Source organism: Pyrgilauda ruficollis, unplaced genomic scaffold, assembly GCF_017590135.1.
Source record: "Pyrgilauda ruficollis isolate IOZ18807 unplaced genomic scaffold, ASM1759013v1 scaffold43, whole genome shotgun sequence".
Classification (NCBI taxonomy): domain Eukaryota; kingdom Metazoa; phylum Chordata; class Aves; order Passeriformes; family Passeridae; genus Pyrgilauda; species Pyrgilauda ruficollis.
In genome coordinates, this window is record NW_024525823.1 from 427,723 (window position 1) to 445,259 (window position 17,537).

Consider the following 17,537-nt stretch of genomic DNA (forward strand, 5'->3'; position numbering starts at 1 on the left):
CCGCTCTTCATAATTTTACCTCAAAACATGAGATACCCACTGATTTGCATAACACTGTATCTGCCAATTCACATTTTAAAGTGAGCTTTTATTTTAGACCTTTGTAGTTCATGGGCACAGGAAAGGGTAAAAAACTAAAATACATTTCATTTGAAGGAAAGTCAGAACCTAAACACTAAAATACTATGTTTATTACAAAGTGTGAGTTCAAGACCATCTCAATATAGCAAAGATTCCTAGCTATTACTTTAACAGGTTACACCAAAAGTCCTGGGCTTTTTACTGTTTGTAGTCTGTTTTGTTCTTTACACGGACAGTTCCAGTTCACTCCATCAGTTACTTACATCCACCAACTTTAATCTGCTGTGGGGATTAATGAACAACACCTGACACAATGACTTCCCAGAATGCCTGGAGCTTTAAACACTTCTATTTTTAAATAAATCATACCATTAAGCAGAATAAAAGGGGTCTGTTGCTGTATTCTGCATCCTGAGTCTATAAAGATCTGACAAAGAGATCTCGCATGCAACAGTGCCTACAGGAAAATAAAACTTGATTGTTGCCAGATAGTTGTTGTCCTGGAGAAAAATGTTACCCAGATCAAAAATCTAATATACCTGAACCTGATAAGCAAATTTTGCTTCAAAGTGGTATTATATGTACTTTATTTGCAAGAAAATATTTTATTCTTCCAGCATCGGAAGTACATTTCCAGTATACAAATTTCCTGAGTGAAACAACAGAATGGGGATATTTTTTAATATGTTGTCACTCTGAGCACTGAAGCAGAGCATGATGGGTTATTAAAGTAATAAACACACTAGACCTGAATAATGTAACTGATTCCACATTCTAAACAAATTTATATACTTCCATGCTTCATAAATCAATTCCATCCGTTTGTTTTCCAACTCTGAAATCTATTCTTAATTTCAAATGGTGTTTTCTGAGTTCTGTATTTCATAACCTTTCCATAGAAACTATTCTTTCTCCATGTCCATCTCATGTATTACTTAACCTTTATAATTTTCTCAGATATTTTTTGTTAGTTAAATTGCTATTCATACAATAATCTCACAGACCTCTTATTTTTAAATTGTTTAGGGAGAAATAATTGAGAATAATCAATATCAGAGTTTTGAATGTCATTGGTTATTTTTGATTGAATCCATGAAGCACGTAAGGTATTTTGTTCCAGAAGTGAATCAGCTCAACTTTTCTGTTTTGGTTCAAATAATTGTGTTTACAAATGTCTATGAATATATTTCATTTAAATGAACTCTCTGAGGAAACAATCTGCTAGTAAACCCTTGTATGATAATACTCAGTGAAGGGAATGCAGAAAGCTATGACTGAAGAAGAAGAGAATTTTATTTACAATTTAGAACATGCATGCATGGCTGTATTTTTATTATTTGCTCTGTTCCAGTTTCAGCTAATGAAAAGAGATAAGCCTTTACATTAGAATTTTTGCTGTAGTTTTAGGAGCTACAAGTATGGGAGTCTGTCAAGAATACAAGTTTCCCATTGGCACTTGTCAAATCAGATTTCAAATATTATAATAATAAATATTATTACCCAATAATATATGCAATAATCACCAATTCAAAGCTTCATTCCAATATGTGCAAATAGATTCTGAAATATGCAATATCATATCCCAAGGCAATACTATATTTAGCATAATAAATGTTATAAGAATCCAAGGTCGTTAAGAACAGCCATTTAAATAACATTAATCCTTGGTTTAAAAGTCATCATAGATATTTGGAATCTAACTTGTCCTGGTGTATTAAATTCTGACCTGAGTTGTTGGAAAAAAGTTCAGTGAGCGTACTTGCAGCAGCAAGAATATCTCAAATTTTTTCTCCTCTTCATTGGCACAAAGAAGCTGCTGGAAAACTTACAGATGCACAAATCTGAAAAACCACAGACTGTAGAAAATCAAGTTAGACAGCTGGCGTTTGTTGCTAGCTGAATTGCTGCTCGCATAGTCCAGGGGTCTCTTGGCTGATGCCCGCGGGCGGGGGGCGGCGGTGTCGCTGCCAGGACTGCGGTTCTGAGCCATCCCCGGGCAGGGCTGCCGTGACCCGCGCTGGGCAGCGAGCTTGGGCTGGCTCGCCCTGGCCATGCGGAGCGGCAGCGGGGTGGTCGCAGGTTTTCCGCAGGGGCAGCTGCTCGGTGCGAGGGGAGAGGACTCTGGCCACCGGCGCTGCGTGTCGTGGTGCTGTAGAAATGGAGGGAAACACGTCCGTTCTTTTGTTTACTGTCATTTCCAGCACTGCAAGTGCACGTGGGGTTTCTTTCGCCTGCGCTGTAAGAGACTGGTGCAGCTTTATATAAGCAAACCTCCCTGACTCCCGGGACTGTGGAAGCTGTGGGAGGAGGCGTGGGGACCAGAGGGTGGAAGGGGGGAAGACTCCGTGGCTCCTGCCATGCAGTCTCTGCCATTTTGAGCATGTGAATGCGACCATGCAGCTGTGGACATGCAGTGACAGCAAACCTGGGCAGCAGGAGTAAAGATGGGAGAACCTGGAGGACGGGTTTTCAGCTGGGGCTCACTATTTTTTAACTGTTCCTCAAGATGCCGAATGCATGTCATCATCATATTAAATAAAGTATAGAATTCTTTATGGAGTTCTTCCTCAGGTCTTAGTTTTTCCCAAACTACTTCCAGAAAGTTATTGGTTAGGACTACATTCCAGGAAATATAAGGAAAATGCTTAAATAACCAGTGTACAAACACTTCAACTCCCCCTCTGAAAAACTGAAATCTTCTTGAAGAAAAGACTTTAAGGTGGAGGTAAACTTCTTGTTCTGTGTGGGTGAATGTTGTTTCCATCTTAACCCAGTCTCTTCCCAACACACCCAAAAGTAAAAGGAGGAAGGAACTAAAATAAAAAAAACTCACCACACTGGGGTAAGACAATGAAATTCTAGGGTGGTCTAGTGCAGATGTTTTCTGGGAGAAGAGGTCTCTGTTCGATGTGCCATTTGTAGCAAGCTGAATTGCTGCTAGCATAGTGCAGGGTAAGGAGGCAAAAAGGGCCTTTGCATAATATCCACAGATGTTTTATTCAGCCACGTGGTGAGATTTTTTTGTTTGTTTATTTGTTTGTGAGTTCATTTCCCAGTGATTAATAATGTGAGACTGACACAGACAGGATCTTACAGCTTTATCTGAAGGGAATGTTTTTGTTTAAGCAAACCTGGATTCCTTCTCCATGGAATTTTACTTGTCATAACAAAACAAAAACCCAGATCTTTTGATCCAGGTGGCAACTCTGGGCACCAATCTGATTTCCCACCTTTGGAGACCCATGAAGCAGGAAGGGGCAACTCCCAGGAACCTTCCCTGCCAGGAACCCCCTGGTTTTATCAGGAGCAAGGAGGCCACCAGGCACCACTGGCCATGAGCAGGATAAGATCCCTTCCCAAGTCAGGTGTTTGGCTAAAAGAAACCCTGTGGAAGTTGGTGGAGCAGCAGAAGCTCTGCACAGCACTGGGGTCTCTGGCAGCCTCGCAGGAGGGCACTGATGGATGAGGACCCAGCGGATCCTGAACACCGCAAGGCCATGGGAAGCAGCAAGGGCTGAGAGCCAGCTGGGGCTGGGAGCAGAGGATTTGGGAATATACACACAGACCTTACAAAGAATGCCATGTTTTATACAAATCACCACTGGTTATTTACACCTGGCCCCAGGACTGCCCTGGCCACTCCTCAGCTTTCCACATGCTCTGGCTCCATCTTGAGCTTTTTGCTTCCTAGGGCTTGTTCATCAAACAACTCTCCCTCTTTTGCTCACAGGTCGTCCTTTAATGCACTTCTCTTTTGCCTTCTCATAATCGATGCCATCCATGACAGCAATGGCACGGCACACATGATGGCTTCAGGTAAAAGCACATTTGAGATGAATCTGATACCATCCCCCAGGATCTGGTGCAGGTTCTTGGTGTCCATCTTCCTGTAGACCTCCTTCAGGTACCCAATCCCCAGGTCCAGCTGCTCCTCATCCTCCAAGTAAGTCTCCACACAAGTCACGTACCGGTTGGAATTCAGGAATTTCTTCAGCCAGTGAGATTGTTTACCAGTTTTCAAGATCCTCAGGAGATGCTCTTCAGCCCCTTTGGTCTTCACTATGAACTCCACCAGCTTCTTGTTCTCCCTGTCCCTGGCAGCTCTGGTCCTGTCAGGGAGGAGCTTCCTCGGGGGTTTCTGGGGGGAGGTGTCTGAGGAAGACTGTCCAGCCTCTTCCTCCCCTGTGTTTGGGAATGCCATCTGCACCACACTCTGGTATCCCTCTTTCCTCACTGGGTAGCTGATACCAGCAGCAAAATACTCCAGGAAGGACCCAGTGGAACTTTCACCACTGCTGGCCAGTACAGATACCACTGTGGCTTGCACCACACCAACATCCCTCCCTCAAAAAATTTGGGTTCTCAATGGGACAGAACACTTGGGAAATTTGGAAACTGAGGCCACACCTGCCCCATTTGCGTGTTTCCCACCCTCTGCCTCTCTCCTCCCACCCAGCTGCTTTGCCAGGCTCTCGTTGTCACTGCTGATGCTTTTCTCCAACTCATCTGAGGCAGTTTCACAAGAGGAATCTAGGAATGTTCTCCCAGGCTGAGTTCCTGTTTTTCTGGAAGGTTCCACGGTGCCAGATTTAGAGGGGACAGAGGGAGACCCCTCCTTAGGAGCCACCTGTGCTTGATCCTGGAGGGAATCATCCCTACATCTTCTTTTCCTTTCTTGCTGACTACTTCCAGCCTCTCTAGCTTACAGGAGAGTGCATTCCCCATTTTGGGCTGGATGTTTCTGCTGTCTAGGTGATGATTTTGGTTCTGGTTTTTAGCAGTTGTGACTGTCAGGGGCTGGTGCCACACTTGAGTCCCTGGCACTGCGCCTGGCAGGGTTTGTTCCACCCCCATGTGTTCTGGCAGGGCTTGCTCCACTTCCAGGTGCTCTGGGTGCTTTTCCACTCCACCCTGGAGCCACAGAACCTCCCTGGCTGCATGTTTTGGGACCATCAGTCAGCTCACAGTTATTCTGGGATTTTCTTTTCGTCTTGGCAGCCTCAGGTTCTGACTTTTTAGAGGGAGAGCACAAGAAGAAGCTGTGGGAGTGGGTGAGCAGGGCAGGTTTCTCCCAGGAAAGTTTGGGATTTGGTCCTTCTGCAGGTGGCATTTGATTGCTGGAGTTAGTCTGATGGAGAATATCCAGGGCAATTTTAAGGGAACAGCAATATTGCAGCTCCTCCATGGCTTCACTAAGGCTTTTCTTTTGCTCCAGAGTGGAGGCGATGGCTACAGGCATTGACCGAGGGCCTGATCCCAGTGACTACAGTGCCAGATCGGGCATTGAAAATAAATGAGAATTATTTTCCATATTCTTTTCCTCATTAAATGAATTAACAAATAAGTTTCTGTTGCCATCAGATGATACAGCAATGAGCAGAAAGCTTTGAAAAAAATTGTGGTATAGAGATCCCTAAAGTTTTTACAGCAATGCAGACATGGTAATGAGAAGAGCTGAAGTGCTTTTTTATCCAATACATAACATCAGTCTTAATGATTTCTGACACTACAGTCTTTATATTACGAGAACCTTTGTAAGAAAAAGAGTAACAACAAACTAAACAAAAAAACAGTTCCATGTCTTTTCTTTTAAATCTGGTTCAACTGTTCCTCATTAGAAGCAGTTGAAAGACTGGTTAAAAAGCATGTAGGCAACACTTTTAACTAAAGTCAACATTTGTTTTGGAAAAAGTGTTTCAAGAAAGCTATGGGCCAGCTGGAGAAATCCAGTGATAAATAACAGATACGATCAACAGTCTGAAAATCATGATTATGAGGATAGACAGGAAAAAGAGTAAGCCTTAAGAAGGGTATGCAGAAGGAAAATGTAGCATCAGTCACCAAATATGCAAACTGTTGTTGCACACAAAGAAAAGAAGGCTTGAAAAATCTGTTCTCTATATCTCATTTGGGAATAAGACTAGCTAAAGTGATTTATATTAGACATTGCAAAAAAATATTATGAACCTAAATACTGGAAAAAAAGTAATCTCTGGAAGGGTGTGGATTACCCATTATTAGAGATTTTTATGAACAGGTTTGGTGAACAATGGTAAAGAATAACAAGCATAGAGGTGGAGGCCAATGTACTCTGGAGAAGAATCTGCTCTTGTATCAAAACTCTTTGGATCATCTGTGAAACAAATACTCTGTCTCTCTCCCCCGCTTGAAATCAGTGCTCACTTTTCTTTAGGTGTATAGAGATTATTAAAAAAATCCGACACAACTAGAATGAGGTGTGGAGCAATTTTCTTTCAGTTGAAAGCTCATTCTTATTATTATTTCATTGCCTCATGATCTATAAAGAGATAGAATTCCACTGTGCATTCTGCTGGAAATATTCTATGGAATTCAACAGGAAACCATGCTTTTATGAAGACTTTTCAAATAATTTCTGCTTTGATGTCTAGTCATAGGTAGTAAAGACTGCATGTTTACACTTGTAACTTCAGAAGTCTTAAAGCATTGTGTAAGTCTACAACAATCAGTTTAAGTTCCTTTCAATTTTTTGGGCAGAAATAATCACTTACAGGACAAGCCATCTTGTCTCAACCAAAATGTTTAATATATTTAAACCAGGCCAGGCCAGTTTTCCTGCAGAAATGACACATATCTCTTTGACTTTTGGGAATTCAAGGACAACCACATTGTATTTAAGCAGTAAAATCTTAAGATACCTGAATTTTTCTACTGCTATCCCTCTAAGTTCTATCCTGTGTCTCTTTAACCACCTCCCGACTTTGTCTTCACCCAGGTAAAATACTTTAATCTCAAAGTATGGTTACACATGGTAAAATGAGCAGAATGACACAAGTTGAACAAACAAGTTGTCTGTGTGAAATCAATTCTAAGATTTCTCTCAGAGGAATGTTTTTACCATTTGCAGCTGTAACATAAACGTCTTTGTAGGGTGCTCACATGATCCACACATGAGGTGATCTAGGTAGCCCCAGCTCTTAAGGCAGGACTGTGATTTTGTGGGGTGTGATGTGCACAGAACCAGTGAGGGGATCTGCTCCAAAGGTACCTGAGAGAAGACCTCTCAGACCATTGAGTCCATGCTGCCAAGTCCCCCACTAAACCATATCCCTAAGCACTACATCTGTATGTTTTTAGATACTTCCAGGCATGATACCTCTACCACTTCCTTGGTGACCTGTTCCTCATATTTGACAACCCTTTCAGTAAAGAATTTTTTTCTAATATCCAACTTAAACTTCCAATGGTGCAATTTGAGGGCATTTCCCCCTGTCCTGTCACTTGTTACTTGTGAGAAAAGACCAACTGCCACCTGTCTACAGCCTTTCAGACTGTTACAGAGAGTGATCTCTCCTGAGCCTCAGTTGCTCCAGGCTAAACAATCCCAGTCCCAGTTCTCTCAGCTGCTCCTGAGGAGATTTGTGTTCCAGACCCTCTGCCAGCTTCATTACCTCTCTCCCGACAATCTTCAGTGCCTCAATGTCCTTCTTGTAACCATGTGACAAAAGGAAGCCCGGTTATCCAGAGAATTAACCAGAAGAAGTGAAATTCTGTTGAATACAGTAAAATAAATAGAAAAACAGAGGGATTGAGCTTGAAAAGTGGTATAGAAGCAGCATGAAGAGTTGCCAGGTGAGGCAGCAGCCTATGGCTGGAAAAAGGACACCTGCAGTGGTGCACACCAGGGCAGGGAGCATTTGCCACTGCCCAGTGACAGAGAGGAGCTCTGGGACATGGGGCATGTGGGGGATGGGGGGAGGACGTGCTTCTGGGGTGATTTATGGGGATTGGGAGATATGTAACTGTTTATTAATTTTCTCTAAGGGTCTGGTAACATGATTTATCTGTTATATTACCAATATTGATCCTGAGTCTAAAGTTCACTGTGGATTAATTACATGTCATTAATAAATTAATAAAATATTTTGATTCCGATTCTGGACTAAGCTATGAGAACTCGTTTTTTCCTGGTGTCTGCCTTTCCTAGGGAAGGATGCTTAGCAACCAGCTAGGATGAACAGTGAATTATTTGTACACTGGAAATAATAAAGGAAAACCCTGTTCATCAGGAATGGTGAGAATGTTAAAATGTTTAGCATTGTATATTGGAGTAACTAGAAGTTTCACAAAGTAGCCTGAAAGACCTGGGAAAATCAAAGGAATTACTTCCACATTTCTCCAATCTGTATTTGCAGTACTATTAGCCGTGATTTTTTTTATTAATATATCTTTAATAACCAACATTTATATCAGCACACGCTACTAATAGAAATAGAACTACACTTTTGTCTTGCATGTATGCTTTTGTATTTCTTTCTTTTGTATTTCTGGCATCTTTTCATTTTTAGTTTTTAAGATAATTTCTCTCAGGGGATGACTTTAATTTGATCCTGTTATTCATATTGCCCATTCAGACTTAGGAATCTGGGATGAGGGAAACGGGAGGGGAAGCACACAATATTTTTTTCTTTCTAAAATGAAAACCAGATCTGTTCAAAGATTTGACTTGTAGTTGAAGAATAAACATACTTAACCGCACTCCAAAGGAAAAAAATACAATGCTTAAATTGTTATAATGATAATTACTTTCATTAAGAAAACCCAAACCCAAAAACTCCCAAACAAACAGCCTCAAAAAGCCCCAATGAAATTAAAACAGGCAGAACAACTGATGTTTTTCCAAACTGTTTTCCACAGAAAAACAAGTAAATGGAGTAAATGGTTAAAGGCAGGATTAAGACCCTTCCACATTACAGTTTTTGGCTGTGATGACATATCAGTCATCTATGTAGATTTTATCTATGTGTACCTAATCTGCACACACATATATACACACTCAAAGTTAAACACACCCTGGAAATGAAGGCAGGGTAGAAAGACTGCAGAGTTCAGAGAAAGTATATTTAACAAATAAATTAATAAAATAATTCTCAATATTTGTGGAAATAAAAATGGAAAATTAATGTGCAACCCTTCCCTTAAGTCATATTTTCCTAGCTCACCTGGAGTGTTGGTTAAAGAGTGTTGTAGACCATGTAAATGAAATATTTAGAAAAATCATAATGAAGTCATATTCCAGAAACTCGTTTTGCATTCTTTGTTCAAATTGGCATCATAATGTATCTAAATAATTAGTCCATGTAGCATTGCAGGAAAAAAAATATTAAAACTCAAAAAAACAATTCCCTGACCTCTGCCTGGTTGAGTAGACTCTCTAGTTTTGCTGCTGCCATGTGTTCTGTGCTCATGAATCAGGACCCTGAATGACAAGAGGAGCTTAAAGATCATAGTTACCTTACATTTTTCTGTGAGTTACCTTACATTTTTCTGTGTATCAACCTCCATTAATAACAGTAAAGCAGGTTTAAGGAGGTTTGATTTGCCTCCTAGCTTTCAAAGATATAACCTTAACATTTCTATACTAAGTATAGTCATTTAATTATTTAATTAACAAAGTAACAAAATTCAGTGCTGGAACATTCTCTCAGGCTTTCCTTTCCAAAATACAAGTTAAAAATAATACTAGCATGAAAACTGAAGTTCTTGGAGCAATTTTGGAACTAGACTAAAAGAGGGAATATGAGTTTTTGGAAGGGTATGTGAGACATGCTTTTTTATGTTCTAGAAACACACAAACACAACTCAGAAGAGGAGGACTGTCTGACTCTTTCTCTGATGCTAGGCCTGTGGCAACACAGCTTTTACTACGCTATCACCAGGATTTATCAATTATTTTAAAACATGCTAATGCAGGCACTCAATTTTTTGATCATCATCAGCAAATGATCTTTCTTACAATGTTTGCTACATATAAAATACATTTGTGCCTGCATCTCTGTGAAGCAAAGTGGTGGTGGATGCCCCATTGCTGGAAACACTGAAGGTCAGGTTGGATGGGGCTCTGGGCAGCCTGAGACAGTTGAAGATACCCCTGATCATTGCAGAGGGGTTAGACTAGATAATCTTTAGAGGTCCTTCTCAACCCAAACTGTTTTGTCCTTTAATGGTTCTATGAGTCTAAACCATTTTTACTACTTTATTAAAGGTTCTGCTATTATTCTTAGCTCTGTAAGCTTTATATATATTACAACTCAGTAATAGTTGACTTTCAGTACTTTCATTTGTTCACTTTGGAAGCTTTTCATGATTGTCAAATGGCAAATCTACAGCACTTGTTCCAAGTTTATCAAGAAGTCCTAGCAACTTGTCTTTGTACAAGTACAGAAGAAAACGATAGTTCCCACTCTGGGAGAACTTTGTATGTGTATTTGCATGTGTGATAATGCTGGAACCCTTCCCATTCCAATAGTTACAGTAAAACTTCATGGACTTCACCTGCTGCAGTACAGTGGCTACAGCTATGTGTATCGGTGTGGAGCTTCTCCCGGGTGCCTGCAGGGGCTCGCCGCTCCCTGCAGATCTTGGCCATGATGGGGGTGGCACAGCAGCAGCACAGTACGAAGAACCAAGGCAAAGGAATAGGGAGTGATCACTTTGACTTCCAAGGAAGTTTATTTCCCCAGCAGAGTCAGGGACAAGTGACAAAACTGAGGGCAAAAAACTGCTTTTTAAGGAGGGGAGGGAACAAGGGGAGGATGCAACCTTTTACCAACAGGAAGGCATTAGGGCAGGGGTGCAGGGTAAGGGCTACACAATAGAAGCCAACGAGGGGAAGGAGCAAACCTTACTATCCAATCTTACTTTGAAGAAGGGATGAAGGACAAGGAACATTCCAGAGCAAAGAGCAAACCTTACTATCCAATCTTACTTCGAAGAAGGGATGAAGGACAGGGACATTCCAGAGCAAAGAGCAAAGCTTACAATCCAATCTTACTTTGAAGAAGGGATGAAGGACAAGGAACATTCCAGAGCAAAGAGCAAACCTTACAATCCAATCTTACTTCAAAGAAGGGATGAAGGACAGGGAACATTCCAGAGCAAAAAGGGTGTGCTGTCATTGACAGACAAGGGTAAGACAAGGGAACAAGGGTGGTACAAGGAGGCTGACAGGGAGGGGGATTAACATACCCCTGGCAGGAAAATATTGAGGTAAACAACTCAGGACTGAACTATCAGGGAAACCAAATGGGGTATAAGGAATAAACCATTGCAAACTTATCAAGGAATATTACAGAAGAGCAAACTGTAAAATAACAGACTGCCACACAGTATAGGTGGGTTACAGGTCCTTGTCCAAAGATGAGCTCCAGAATCTCTTGCAAAAATCTGGAAAAACAATCCAATGAAGCTGTCATCTAAGTCTTTTAATTTCCCTTACTGGTATAGTTTATTTCCCCCAAGTTTATCTTAGAGGACAGATTTTAGCTATTGAGTTGCTCTGAGATATTTAAAAGAAACATACTAATCTTACTGAGTAATACTATATATAAACAGTATAACATAAAAAATATATGTTAAGCCTATAATCACCCAGCACCCATTGGAAGTGCATTCTTTGTATAATGTGCTCTTCAAATCAACATTTTCTTATTTTTTTTCTGAACACATGAAATTACAGCTTTCATGAAGATCCAACTAAAGCAGACAGAGACTATTGAAACATATATAGAGCAAAGTTTTCCTGGGTAAATTAATAAAGATAATTTTTAAAATAAAGCTAATTTAGTAGCATGAGTTTGAAGAAATAATTTTAATGGTAAGTAACAAAACTTATGTTTCATTGTTGATACTTTGTTTATTTTAACAGTTCTCTTTCCTCAGTATTGGTGTGTTCATTTTGGTGGGGTTTTTTTTGAGCAAGGGGATGTTTATATTTTCCTCTAAAATATGATGGTTTAAAATATTTTTTCTTTGAATTCCTGACTTCATCGGCAGATTTCCCTGTTCTAATAAATACTTTAGACAACTCAGAGCAAACTTTACGTTAAAGGTGACCTTATCAACATATCCCTGCTTTCACTTATTTAGTTATAATCAAAACCTGTTCTGACACATGAAAGATGTTCTCATTATGCAAAAAATGTCTGGACTGGCATAATAATTTGAAAGACATCCAACAACTTCACCCTGTTGCTAATACTGAAATATCTCTTCTCACTACCTTACTGCTTGATTCTGTGTATTTGAGGTTCAGTGCAAATACTCACAAGGGATTTTAGTATTGCTCATTTTACCAGTTTCATCATCCTATTGATTTTCTCCCAAAATTGCCCTAAACCAGGACAATCTGTAACACTTCAGTCAACAGGTAGTTGCAGTATATATAATTTTCTTCTAAAGAAGAATAAGCAAACTCACAAAAGTAAATATGAAGGGACCTACACTTCTTGAGAATATAAGGTACTTTTAAAATTCAAACTTTTCATTTTACAGCTTAAGTTAAATTTCCATTCTTGATGATCCATAGCCGTTTTCTTGGTAGATCAGTTGAAGTTTTGTGAGGGAGATCTTACTTATTTTCAAATGAGAAGTTATTTAGCTCAGCATTTCCAATTTAAAGGTGTTCAGACATCTTCAAGGGCATGATTATAATACATTATTCTCCCCTTTCTAAATGAGCAGTCTTTTCCAGAAGGCATGTCAATAGAAGATGCTTATGATATCTTTGGTTATGCTTCAGTTCTCTAAATGATACCTGAATAACTATGGGGAAAATATTCAAAGACATTTGGATATCTAATTCCTTCTAATTATCAAGGGTAAATGTGTACTGTCAGTATTTCAGTGAGATAAAATTTGTGTTGTCTGAATTACAAGGCCAAGACTTTTAGGATTTCAAAGCATTTTGAGATAAAACATTGAATATTTGTACCTAGAATGTAATTCTTGTTTCATATTATCTCAGTTATAGTGTTTAATATTTTAACATATAATTCAACATAAAGAAAAGGGAAAATAAAACTCTCACTGAGTTCACCACGACAATAACTGGCAGCCAGAATTTACATATTCAAAAGTGATGCTCAACAAATGTGATATATGCCCAAATCTATGCAAAGATGTGTCATACTGGCAATAATTTGGAAACTTATTTATCTCGAACTAGAAGTTTTTTGGAGTGACATGGAACTGTTGTGTTTATCACGCATATGGCTCCATGCAGTAAGTGCTCAGGGAGTCACTTCCCATAAGCTCCCAGCAGAGTATTTTTATGGTAATAGAGCCGACTTAAAAAAAAAAACATGCAAAAAAAAAATTAAACCCCCAAAATCTTATCCTTTTCCTTATAGGAAATAAATGTATAATCTGTTTTTTATACCAGGGTTAAACTTCATCATTGTGGGTGATATCTGGAGTATTCATTTAGTATGTGTCAAAAACCTAAAGCTATGCCAGACTATTTTCTAGCAGCAAGTTTTACCACTTAGTCTGAGATTTTACTGCGTCAGTGGAAACTCCTGATAGGCTGGCTGGAAAACAATTTTAAAATGTTCTGAAAATTAGCAGGGAAGGATGTTTATTTTAGTATTTCATTTCTATATGTTATGAAAAGATTTTGAAATAAAAAAATTAATAAAAATTAAAGCAGAAATCGGGATGTTGAGCAACTTAGTGGCTTATGTGAGTTATCCATCATTTTATCTGAACTTGTACAAATAACATGTATTTTCTCTTGAAATTGAAACATTTCCTAAAACCACATTTTTAACCCCACCCTCCCCCCCCAAAAAAAAAAAACAAAAAGAAAAAAAATTGCAATTACTGAAAGGAGGATAGAAAGAGTTTGTTGTTGTTTTAGGGTTTTTTTCTCTTTTTTAATGAGTACAATTGCATTATAAGACTTAAATACACTGACCAAGGTAAAAAGTGTTGTGCACTACGTTATTTTAAAGTTGCCATGTGTTGAATTAAGGAACCAAATTGTAAATACAGTCATACAGATATAATTACTAATCTGCCTCATGTCTGTCGTTTGAAGGAGTAAGTTTCCCTGGAAGTGTTAAAGACTGGAATGTACAATATAATTATGGGTATGTACCACATATGGCAGGAGGCGGAGGCAACTCCTGGCAAGTAATGCATCAGGATTGCCTGGTACTTCCCAGGCTAAAGTATGTCTTGTTATGACTAATGTTTAATTTGGATAGTCATGACTATTTTTAGAATAATTTTTGAGACATTCTCCTATTTCTTATATACTACTATCAAAAACTGTCACCAATACCAACTTAAAATTTATTTTTTAAGGAATTCCAGGAATTTGTGATGTGAAATGGAACCACGGGCCTTACCACAAGACCCATACATCTGTCCTAACCACAAGACCATATGTCTATCATTCTAAAGTTTGATTAACACTTTGCTCAAAAGCTAAGAAAAAGTTTATGAAGACAGGAGGGCTAACTCAGAAAACAAAGCAGTCCAGTTTATTTTTGACATGTAGAAACATTCCACATATCAGCCCTGTCAGCCTTCATTTGTTTTACTTCTTGGATTATACCTCTGTTTGTATTGTTTTCTTTTAAAATAATGCTTTAAAGGCCCTATAGGAAAAGAAAATAATTTCAAAAATATAAAAAATTTGTAGACAGCATGTACTAAATTATTTCAGCCAGAAATCTGATCAAACATTGTTTATTTATTTGGTCAGAAACACTGATGGACCAAAGTAACAGGGGAACAAAAAAAAAAAAAAAGTGAAAATAAATCCAAGTCTGACACTTTTCAGCAATGATAGGTCTTCTCTTGACAAGAGTTTTTCAACCCCCTATCTGATATGGGACATACAGTTGAACATCAGTCCTTCTCTTCTCCAGAAACCCAACCACTAGGCTATGCTCTTGCTCTTCAAATACATAGTTAGATAGTCATTAAATGCAAGAGAGTGAGTTTGATGACAACCTACCTAGTAACTAAGGCTCTCAGCTATGAATGAAATGATCCAGGCTCAGTGTGCAGCTCCAATGAGTATTTATGTTATTACGCCATGTTAAGCAATTCCTGCAGAATAAGCTACTATAATGAGAAAACACTCCATGGCCTCATTATCAAAGCATATAGCTTTGCTGCATAGACCAACATGTCCATTTGATGGACATCCACTAAGAAAAAAACATACAGTCTATAACAGATCTTGATATCTTTCATGTGAAATCAAGTTCTGACTGAGATGTACTTAAAAGGACCCATTTTATGTTCATATCTTACCTTGAAAGGTTGATATTTCTTAACATGTTGCTTGATCTTAAAATGTGCTGAACATTCTGAGTCAATTCAACAAATCCCTTAATAGATGTACAGGTTGAGATAGTTCTCATAAATTTTCATGGAAAAAAATACTGACTTTTCTACTTTTCTGACTTTCAATTACTGACAAGTTAGAAGGGGTGTGACATTAGCCTTGAAGACTTTATAAGACTTTCTCTGAAAGTAAAATGTCTTCACCTCAACCTTAGAAGATTTTTGAAAAAAAAAAACTTTTTTTTTCTTTTCCTTTTTCAAAGTTTGGGCTGATTTTTCTTTATGAAAATCTTCTATGTATGGTAAATCTAATTCTGAAAGAAAATTGCACACCAAATATATGACTTATGATTTAGAGGAAAATTCCATCGTTTTTCCAATTCATTGGTTTGGGCAAAGTATCTCACATCTTTGTAAGAGGGAACCCACAAACAGTACTATAGCATTAGTAACAGATCTAAGCAATTAACCATATAAACCATAAGACACATTGTTTAGTTCAAGCCAGAATTTAAGGAAGCAGCTAATCAAAAGATAAAACTTTCAACACTTTGTATATTTGTTTAAATACTATGCTGAATAAAGGCACTGCATAACTTGGTAGCTGAATGCAGTTTTTTCTCTTCAGGGTGTATGTTACCTTTTATGAGAGATACTACTGAAAGCCATCAGAGGTAGTCTTTGATAATCTGATAAGACTAATATGTTTTTCAGTCATATTTTTGTTAAATGGCAAAAACCAAACAAACAAAAACGCCCCACAAACCCCAACCTACCTCTTTAAGAAATGACAGCTGTAGAAATAAATTGCTTGTGTAGTAAAGATGTTCTGTGAGGTTCTGTGAGGTTTCAATTCTACACATACAGTTTTCTGTGGAATTGTTACTAAGGGTAGTAGAGTATTCTTCATAGAATCATAAAATAGTTTGAGTTGAAAAAGAACTTTAAGGTTGTTGAGTCCAACCATTAACCCAGGACTTCCAAGTCCTCAACTAAACCACGTCCCTAAATGCCACATTTACACGTTGTTTAAATACCTCCAGGGACTGTGAGTCAACCACTTTCCTGGGCAGCCTGTTCCAGTGCTTGATAACCCTCTAGGTGAGGAAATTTTTCTTAATATCCAATATGAACTTCCCGTGGTGCAACCTGAGGCCATTCCCTCATTTTGTTATTTGCTACATGGAAGAAGGTAATCAGGCTATGCATGCTTGAAAGGAAAAATGTCAGTAGATAAAGCCAGCAGACAGCTAAATAAGCAGTTTTGACCTTGTCAGCAGCCAAAAGTTAGTTCAGAACCACAGGAATATCACACCTGACAAATGAAGTTAGGAAAATTACTTTTTTTTTTTTTTTAACTTTTTTTTTTTTTCCTACTGTGTTGAGGTTAATAAACTATCTCACAAAATGAATCAAGAGTTAGAGCTCACATACTTCATCTCAATCAGATCCAGTACTACAAATATTAACTATAATATATATACATGTGATATTTTGTTTTCAGTAGCTTAGAATTTTGTTGTAAGTTTAGCTGCTTGCACTGATCAAGGACTGGGCCCAGGGTCAGGAATGCATGGAGGGTACAAATTAGTTTCTAAGTTCAGCAGTAGTCTGCAGCCTTCTAAATGGTATCCAGAACTATGTCAGACACCTTTGGGTAACCAGTGAAGGCTACCAGACAGGCCATCAGATATATGATAGAACAATGACTTTCTGGATTGACAAAATCCCTTGAGCTCGACACCCTGACATCTCCAGGGCATCCAAGGATGACCCTCCAGCCATAAAACTACCATAAACAAAGGAGATCTAGTCAATAAAACCAATGCCAAAGAAACAGCAACTAAGTTCATCCTAGGGTTTGTCATGGGCCCAGATCAATTATCTGCAAACAGATATTTAGATGTATCTGAATGTCCCTACAGAATTCTCACAGCTCTTCAATAAGTCTTAAACTGCATTCCTCTTGGCATTGGCTAAATCCCAGACAGGCATACTATGCAAAAAGCCCGACATGGGAAGCAATGAAAAGAAACAGGGTGAACCATCAGGTGATGTGAGAAATGACGATACCAGCAAGAAAGTTGGAACTGAGCAGGGTAGACAGAGAGTGAAAAAACCAGGTGAGATGGGTGAAAGTAGAGACACCAAAGGAACACAGTGTTTGTGAGTAAAGAACTGTAGCCTAAGGGAAAAGGTTTGGAAAGGGATTAAATTTCAAATAAAAGAAGGTAATGGCTGATCCATACAAATGAGGCTGGTGAGGAAATAAAAAGTTCTAGCGGAGAGATTGAAAGTATAGAACACATATCAGTAAACCTCAGAAGAAGGAGTGT

At 38.7% G+C, this 17,537-nt stretch overlaps 1 pseudogene; it reads right to left on the bottom strand.

Moving 5' to 3' along the window:
* Positions 1-3,724: 3,724 nt before the first annotated feature.
* On the bottom strand, positions 3,725-5,320 carry LOC121359220 (annotated as a pseudogene).
* Between the last annotated feature and the right edge of the window lie 12,217 nt (positions 5,321-17,537).